Source organism: Bison bison, unplaced genomic scaffold, assembly GCF_000754665.1.
Source record: "Bison bison bison isolate TAMUID 2011002044 unplaced genomic scaffold, Bison_UMD1.0 scf7180017864302, whole genome shotgun sequence".
NCBI classification, from domain to species: domain Eukaryota; kingdom Metazoa; phylum Chordata; class Mammalia; order Artiodactyla; family Bovidae; genus Bison; species Bison bison.
Genome location: NW_011494874.1, coordinates 1,501,969 through 1,510,085, shown reverse-complemented (window position 1 = coordinate 1,510,085; position 8,117 = coordinate 1,501,969). Strand labels below are relative to the sequence as shown.

General features: G+C 43.6%; 1 protein-coding gene across 1 annotated transcript in view; it reads left to right on the top strand.

Moving 5' to 3' along the window:
- The window catches only part of TECPR2 (tectonin beta-propeller repeat containing 2), a 75,837-nt gene that overhangs the window by 395 nt on the left and 67,325 nt on the right, over positions 1–8,117 (top strand).

The window sequence follows — 8,117 nt, the reverse complement described above, 5'->3', positions numbered from 1 at the left end:
CCTTCCGTCTGCCCGGGCCGCGCCCTCGCACCCCCGCCGGCCCCGGGTGCCGAGCTCCAGGGTCTTTCTGAGGGACCCTGCGCCTTGTCCCCCAGCCCGAGCCTCTCAGTCCCGGTCCCTTCATCCGCCCACCAGCGCCTGGCACCAGGCCTTGGCTCGTACCCAGTCGATGCTAAGTGTTCGTTAAATGGATAAGTGAGCGACTCTTCTCTCAGTCCTTTAAGGCCTCAGGCAAGATAGTGAGTGCAGGTGGAAGAGTGGGGCACCCCGGAGTCAGACCCGGCGCACAGCACTGCCCCTTCCTAGCTGTGTTTCAGGGCAAGTGATGTCTCCGTAAACTTGAGTTTCACCGTCAGTAAAGTAGGGATTGATAATAGTTTCCAGCTCTGGCTGGGTGAGAAGATTAAACGGGTCAGTGCTTGTGAATTGCTCAGCACCGTGGCCGGGCGCTGTGCATTTCAATAAAGACTAGTTAGCCCCTGCGGTCCTTACCCGCACACCCTACCTACTTTTCTCTTCTCTGCTCTTTTGTTCTTCATCCCTTTTCTTGCTGAGATTCAGGAATTTTATTCCGTCCTATTGCTTCTGTTGAGGTTTGTTGGCAGAGTGCGGGGGACCAGCTTGGCAACACCCTTGCCTTATCTGCTGGAGCGATCAGTTGCACTTGGGCTTGACTTCCTCCTAGTAGCCAAGGTCTTGAAAACTTTTATGGAAAGGAGTTCTGGAAATCCCCAAACCCAGATCCCAGGATGGACGGAATCTGGGAATAAAGTCATTGTAGCCCTTGTGTTCACCAGCCCTGGTCCCCTGAGCTGCAAACCACTTTTTACTTCCTCCCACCTAGAAGCTACCATGCACCTTGGTGAAGCTCTGAATTTGTTTGTTTGTTTGTTTTTGAACATCCCTTGTTGGTTCATTCAGCAGGTAGTTATTTGGTGCCTGTTGTATGCCAGCCACAGTACCAGCTTCTAGAGACGCTGTGGTGGACCAGACAGACCCAGTCCCTGTCCCCAGGGAACTTTCCAGCTTGAGAACCAGCAGGTGTAGGTACAGGGAATGCTCTGCTCGAGTTTTCAGGACTGGCTTGGAGGCTGGTGGTGGAATCAGGGTGGTCCTCTTCTGAAGGAGTGACTAGTAAGGAGCTTTTGTTAGGTTTAAGTTACTTTGTAGTCTCATTGTCTTTTTCAGTGTAAGATTGGCTCCTATTGGATTCGTTTTCCATTTTCCCTAAGAGAAATTAGACCTTAAGTTTGGGGGAGGCCTCATTTTATCTTAGCTTCTGTGTAGTTTGGACAAAATGGTTCCTGGAACTTAGTGGGGAAAAGGGAAGGAAAAAGGCATCAGGCAGAGTAGCTGACTGAACTTAGAAAAGTGGAGAATGGATTCGAAAACAGTTACTCATAACAGAAACAAATTTGGAGTCAGGCCTGGAGAGATGTCTAGATACAGAAGAGCATAAGAGCGTGGTAGAATCCAAGGGAGTAGCTGATGGCTCTGTGAACTGCCGAGACAGAAGTGAGCTGTCGTTCGAAGCGTGTGTCAGTTTTAAATGAATGTATTCTTTGGACCCAGACATAAAGAGACCATTGAGTTTTTGCATAATGATGGATGTAAGTGATGTGGAGTGGTTTTATATGTTGTTCTACTATACCTCAGGAATTCTGGCCGTGTTTAGAGAGAGATTAATTCAACAGATATGTGTTGATTGTACCACACTCCCTGGTGGTCTTTTGGAGAGGAGCAGGATGTAGATGAAGACTGGCAGGAAGCCACCGAGGAGGATAGAGAGCAAAGCATGTGGTAACCACGCTCATAGCGTTCTGTGAAGGCGGAGAGACACCAGCGAAGTGTCAGAGGGAGTCTGAAGGCTTCCTGTGGCCAGCGCGTTCTTACAAGATATGTGTGGGGGATGGGGAAGGAACGAAAGGGACTTTGCAAAAACCGTGGGAGTTTGGGGCTGTGCTGGCAGACTACTGTGGCTGCAGTGTGGGGTATATGGAAGGAAGAGTGGCCTGAGATGAAGCTAGATACAGGCTGCCTTGTTGAAATGCTCAACTTCATGCTCTGATCAGACTTCAGCCTCTGAGCACTGGCTAACCATCAGGCTTGGGATCAGGGAAGTAACCAGATTTCATTTGAAAGATAAATAACTGCCTCCATCTCATTATGTTCAGCCATAAGATTTTATGTGAAGTCAAGTGGGCCTTAAGAAGTATCACCAGGAACAAAGCTAGTGGAGGTGATGGAATTCCAGCTGAGCTATTTCAAATCCTAAAAGATAATGCTGTTAAAGTGCTACACTCAATATGCCAACAAATTTGGGAAACTCAGCCAGTCTAGGACTGAAAAGGTCAGTTTTCATGCCAATCCCAAAGAAAGGCAATGCCAAAGAATGTTCAAACTACCACACAATTACATTCATCTCACATGCTAGCAAAGTAATGCTCAAAATTCTCCAAGCCAGGCTTTAACAGTATGTGAACATGAACTTCCAGATGTTCAAGCTGGATTTAGAAAATGCAGAGGATCCAGAGATCAAATTGTCAACATCTGTTGGATCATTGAAAAAACAGAAGAGTTCCAGGAAAACATCTATTTCTTTTTATTGACTACGTCAAAGCCTTTGACTGTGTGGTTCATAACAAACTGTGGAAAGTTCTTCAAGAGATAGGACTACCAGACCACCTTATCTGCCTCCTGAGAAATCTTTGTGCAGGTCAAGAAGCAACAGGTAGAACCAGACATGGGGCAACAGACAGGTTCCAAATCGAGAAAGGAGTACCTCAAGGCTGTATATTGTCACCCTGCTTATTTAACTTATATGCAGAGTACATCATGAGAAATGCTGACTGGAAGAAGCACAAGCTGGAATCAAGATTGCTGGGAGAAATATCAATAACCTCAGATATGCAGATGACACCACCCTTATGGCAGAAAGTGAAGAACTAAAAAGCCGCCTCTTGATGAAAGAGAAAGAAGAGAGTGAAAAAGCTGGCTTAAAACTCAATATTCAGAAAACTAAGATCTTGGTATCTGGTCCCATCACTTCATGGCAAATAAATGGGGAAAAAATGGAAACAAGTGACAGACTTAATTTTTTGGGCTCCAAAATCACTGCAGATGGTGACTGCAGCCATGAAAGTAAAAGATGCCTGCTCCTTGGAAGAAAAGCTATGACCGACCTAGACAGCATACTAAAAAGCAGAGACGTTAGTTTGCCAACAAAGGTCCATCTAGTCAAAGCTATGATTTTTCCAGTAGTCATGTATGGATGTGAGAGTTGGACCATAAAGGAAGCTGAGCACCAAAGAATTGATGCCTTTGAACTAGGGTGTGGGAGAAGACTCTTGAGAGTCCCTTGGACTGCAAGGAGATCCAACCAGTCCATCCTAAAGGAAATAAGTCCTGAATATTTATTGGAAGGACTGATGCTGAAGCTGCAATACTTTGGCCACCTGATGAGAAGAACTGACTCATTTGAAAAGACCCTGATGCTGGGGAAGATTGAAGGCAGGAGGAGAAGGGGATTACAGGATGAGATGGTTGGATGGCATCACCGACTTTTATATGCACATGAGTTTGAGTAAGCTCCGGGAGTTGGCGATGGACAGGGAAGCCTGGCGTGTTGCAGTCCGTGGGGTTGCAAAGAGTGACACAACTGAGCGACTGAACTGAACTGATAAGATTTTAATACTTAAAAGAATAGTGGATGTTGTAGCCAGAGTTTAATAATAGACTGTACAACAGGGAGACTAATTACCACTTCGTAGAGATTTTGGAGAGAATCCTTAAACCATTAGATTTGTCAGGGTGCTTTGGCAACTTCCAACCATTGTACTAGGTGGATAATTTAGACCATTGTACCAAGTGGATGATTTTTAAATACTGCCAATCAGGTATTTGGGTGCTATCAGTCAGTGTGAAGTCAGCTACCACCTTCCAGATGTGTGGGTTGTGGTTATAATGGGGGAGGGAATTATCCTGTCTTGAGGAAGAATGTTGTGATTTTTATATGTTTAATGGAAATATCCATGACCAGAGAAGCATTATTGATTTTAAAGATTGGATTGAGAATATTCTTTTGCAGTAAGACCTGAAGTTAACTTTTTAAATTTTTTCATTCAACAGGTTGATGTTGAACATCTACTCCATGCCAGAGGTGTTGTTAGATACTAGGCTTTTCACTGGTAAACAGGAGAGAATTTGTGTTCCTTACAGTTCCCTAGTGGCTCAGAGGTTAAAGCGTCTGCCTCCAATGGAGGAGACCCAGGTTCGATCCCTGGGTCAGGAAGATCCCCTGGAGAAGGAAATGGTAACCCACTCCAGTATTCTTGCCTGGAGAATCCCACAGACAGAGGAGCCTGGCGGGCTACAGTCCACAGGGTCACAAAGAGTCAGACACGACTGAGGGACTTCACCATCACCTTCACAGTCTCATCAGTGAGATGATCATTAAACTGTTTATCAAATAAAGTAATTAAAAGTGTGATGAGAATTATGAAAGATAGGATGAAAAGTTGAGGGATGTGGGGACTGATGGACACTGTCAGTGATCTGGTCAGTGGATGTCTTTCTGAAGCCAGATGTGTGGAGTGAGATTCAAGGTGGTGGGGAGCAGGGAACATAGTCAGTTCTGAAGCCCAAGGAGGGAATAAGTGGGTGGTAGAGACAGAGCTTAGAGGATGAGTGGGGAGAGGTGGATGTGCGATGGGGGAGCCGGGAAGGGGTCAGGCCAACAGGGCCTCGTCCACAGAAAGGTATTTGGCTGACTCAAAGCACTCGGAAGCCCCACTGAAGAATTTTGAATAGGGTGAGTGATATGAGAGCCAGCCATTTCTCTTTCAAAGAACTTTAAAAACAAAACGAAACAAAACACTTTTTTGGAGCTGTTCTAGGTTTACAGCAAAACTGAGGGGAAGCTGCAGATACTTCCCTATACTCCCTGAAAGTGAAGGTGAAAGTCGCTCAGTTGTGTCCAACTCTTTGCGACCCCATGGACCATACAGTCCATGGAATTCTTCAGGCCGGAATACTGGGGTGGGTAGCCTTTCCTTTCTCCAGGGGATCTTCCCAACCCAGGGATCGAACCCTGGTCTCCCTTCCCTTGCACATGTATCCCTCCCTTATTATCACCATCCCCCACCACAGTGGGACATTTGTTACAGTTGGCGAACCAGCATTGATACAGTGTTATCACCCACAGTCCATGGTTTACCTTAGGGTTGGTGGTGTGCATTCCGTAGGTCTGGACAAGTGTGTAGTGGCATGCATCCATCATGGTGTCAGTACTTTTACTGCCCTAAAAATCCTCTGTGCTCTGCCTGTTTATCCCTTCCCTCCCCACCCAAACCTTGGCAACCCCTTTTCACTGTCTTTATAGTTTGCCTTTTCCAGAAGGTTACGTAGTTGGAATTACACAGCATGAAACCTTTTCAGATTGCCTTCTTTCATTTAGTAATGTGCACTTCAAATTCTCCATGTCTTTTCTTTCTTTTTTTTTTCTCCATGTCTTTTCATGATTTAATAACCCATTTATTTTAGTGCTGAATAATATTCCAGCGTCTGGATGTACCAGAGTTTGCTTATTCATTCACTTACTAAAGGACATCCTCATTGCATCCAAATTTTTACAGTTATGATTGAAGGTGCTATAAATATCCTGGTGGGTTTTGTGTGGATGTAAGTTTTGAACTCCTTTAGATAAGTACCAAGGACTGCATTGCTGGATCATGTGATAAGGTTATGTTTAGCTTTGTAAGAAGCCTTCATACCGTCTTCCTAAGTGGCTGCACCGTTTTGTAGCCCCACCAGCAATAAATGAGAGTTCCTGGTGCCCCGCGTTCTCAGCAGCACTTGGTGTTGTCAGTGGTGGAGATTTTGGCCATTCTAGGTTTATAGTGGCTCTTGTTTTAATTTGCATTCTCCTGATGACATACGATGTGGAGCATCTTTTCATAGACTTATTTGATATCTGTATATCTTCTTTGGTAAGGTGTTTTATTAAGATCTTTTGCCCATATTTTAATTGGGTTCTTGAGTTTTAGAAGTTCATTGTATGTTTTGGATAGCAGCCCTTAATCAGGTAGGTATTTTACAAATATGTTTCTCCCAGTTTGTGACTTGTCTTCTCTTTCATGTGCGTAGTCTTTTGTAGAGCAGAAGTCTTTCATTTTAACGAAGCCAGCTCATCAGTTACTTCTTTCACGGGCTGTGCCTTTGGTCGTGTTGCCTAAGACGTCGTCACCGTGCCCAGTCATCTGGGCTTTCCCCGGGATCGCCTTCTGCATGTTTTGTCGTTTTCGTGTCTTACGTTTGGACCTGTGATGCTCTTTGAGTTAATGTTTGTGAAGAGTGTAAATTCTGTGTCTAGACTCACTTTTTTCCCTGTGGATGTCCAGCTGTTCCAGCACCATTTGTTGAGAAGGCTGTCTTTGCTCCACTGTCTTTGCTCCTTTGTCAGAGATCAGTAGGCTGTGTTTATGTGGGTCTGTATCTGCACTTTCTCTTCTGTAGCTTCATTTGTTCTTTCACCAGTACCACACTATCTTGATAATTGGTGCTTTATAGTAAGTTTGCAGTCAGATTATATCAGTCTTCAAACTTCATTTTTTTTTCCATCAATATTGTGTTGATGGGTCTTCTGACTCTATAAAACTTCAGAATTATTTTGTTGATATCCACAAAATAACTTACTGGCATTACACTGAATCTGGAAATCAAGTTGGGAAGAACTGACATCTTGACAGTATTGAATTTTCTTAACTATGTACATGAGATACTTCTCCATTTATTTAGTTCTTTGATTTCATTCCTGTGACTTTTGTAGTTTTCCTTGTATAGCTCTTTACATATTTTGTTAGGTTTATACTTAAACATTTTATTTGGGGGGATCCAAATGTAAATGATACTATGTTTTAATTTAAAATTCCACTTGTTCATAGCTCCTATATAGGAAAGTGATCGGCTTCTGTTTCTCTTGTATTCTGCAACCTTGCTATAATTGCCTATTAGTTTCAGGAGTTTTATTATTATTTGGGGTTTTCTATCAAATGAACATGTCATCTGCAGAGATAATTTTATTTCTTCCTTTTCAGTCTTACATTTCCTGTCTTATTGTATTAGCTAGAACTTCCAGTATGATACGGAAAAGGAGTGGTGAGAGGGGGACATCCTTGCTTTGTACCTGGTCTTAGTTGGGGAAACTTTGAGTTTCTCACCATTAAGTATGATGTTAGTTGTTGGATTTTTTGGTAGATATTCCTTATCAGGTTGAGGATATCCCCTCTATTTCTGGTTTACTGAAGCTTTTTGTCTTGAGTGAGTGTCAGAGAGCGGATACTTCTTGTTTTTTTGGTAAAAGCTTCATTGAAAATTCACATCCATGTGTATTACCCATTTAAAATGTCCAATTCGGTGTTTTTTAGGATATTCATAGAGTTATGCAGCCACCACTACAATCAATTTTAAGACATTTTACCCCCCTAAAAAGAAACTCCAAACCCTTTAGCAACCATCCCCACCCTCACCCTTTTTGCCTCCCAGCTCTAGGCAGTTACTGATCTACTTTTTGTCTGTAGACTGGCTACCTCAGGCCATTTGTGTATTTCATCTTGGTGGAATCATCCAGTGTATGGTCTTCTGTGTCTGGCTTCTTTCACTAGGCATAATGTTTTCAAGGCTTATCATATAGTGTGTATCAGTACTTCATTCCTTTTTACTGCTGAACAATATGTTCTGTTGTATGGATATATCCTGTTTTGTTTATCCATTCATCAGTTGATGGACAGTTGGGTTGTTTTACTTTGGTTTTATGAATGGTAATATTTTGAAATTAAGTTTATGTGTTCAGTTCAGTCACTCAGTCGTGTCCGACTCTTTGCAACCCCATGAATCACAGCACGCCAGGCCTCCCTGTCCATCACCAACTCCTGGAGTTCACTCAGACTCACATCCATCGAGTCAGTGATGCCATCCAGCCATCTCATCCTCTGTCGTCCCCTTCTCCTCCTGCCCACAATCCCTCCCAGCATCAGAGTCTTTTCCAGTGAGTCAGCTCTTCGCATGAGGTGCCCAAAGTATTGGAGTTTCAGCTTTAGCATCAGTCCTTCCAATGAACA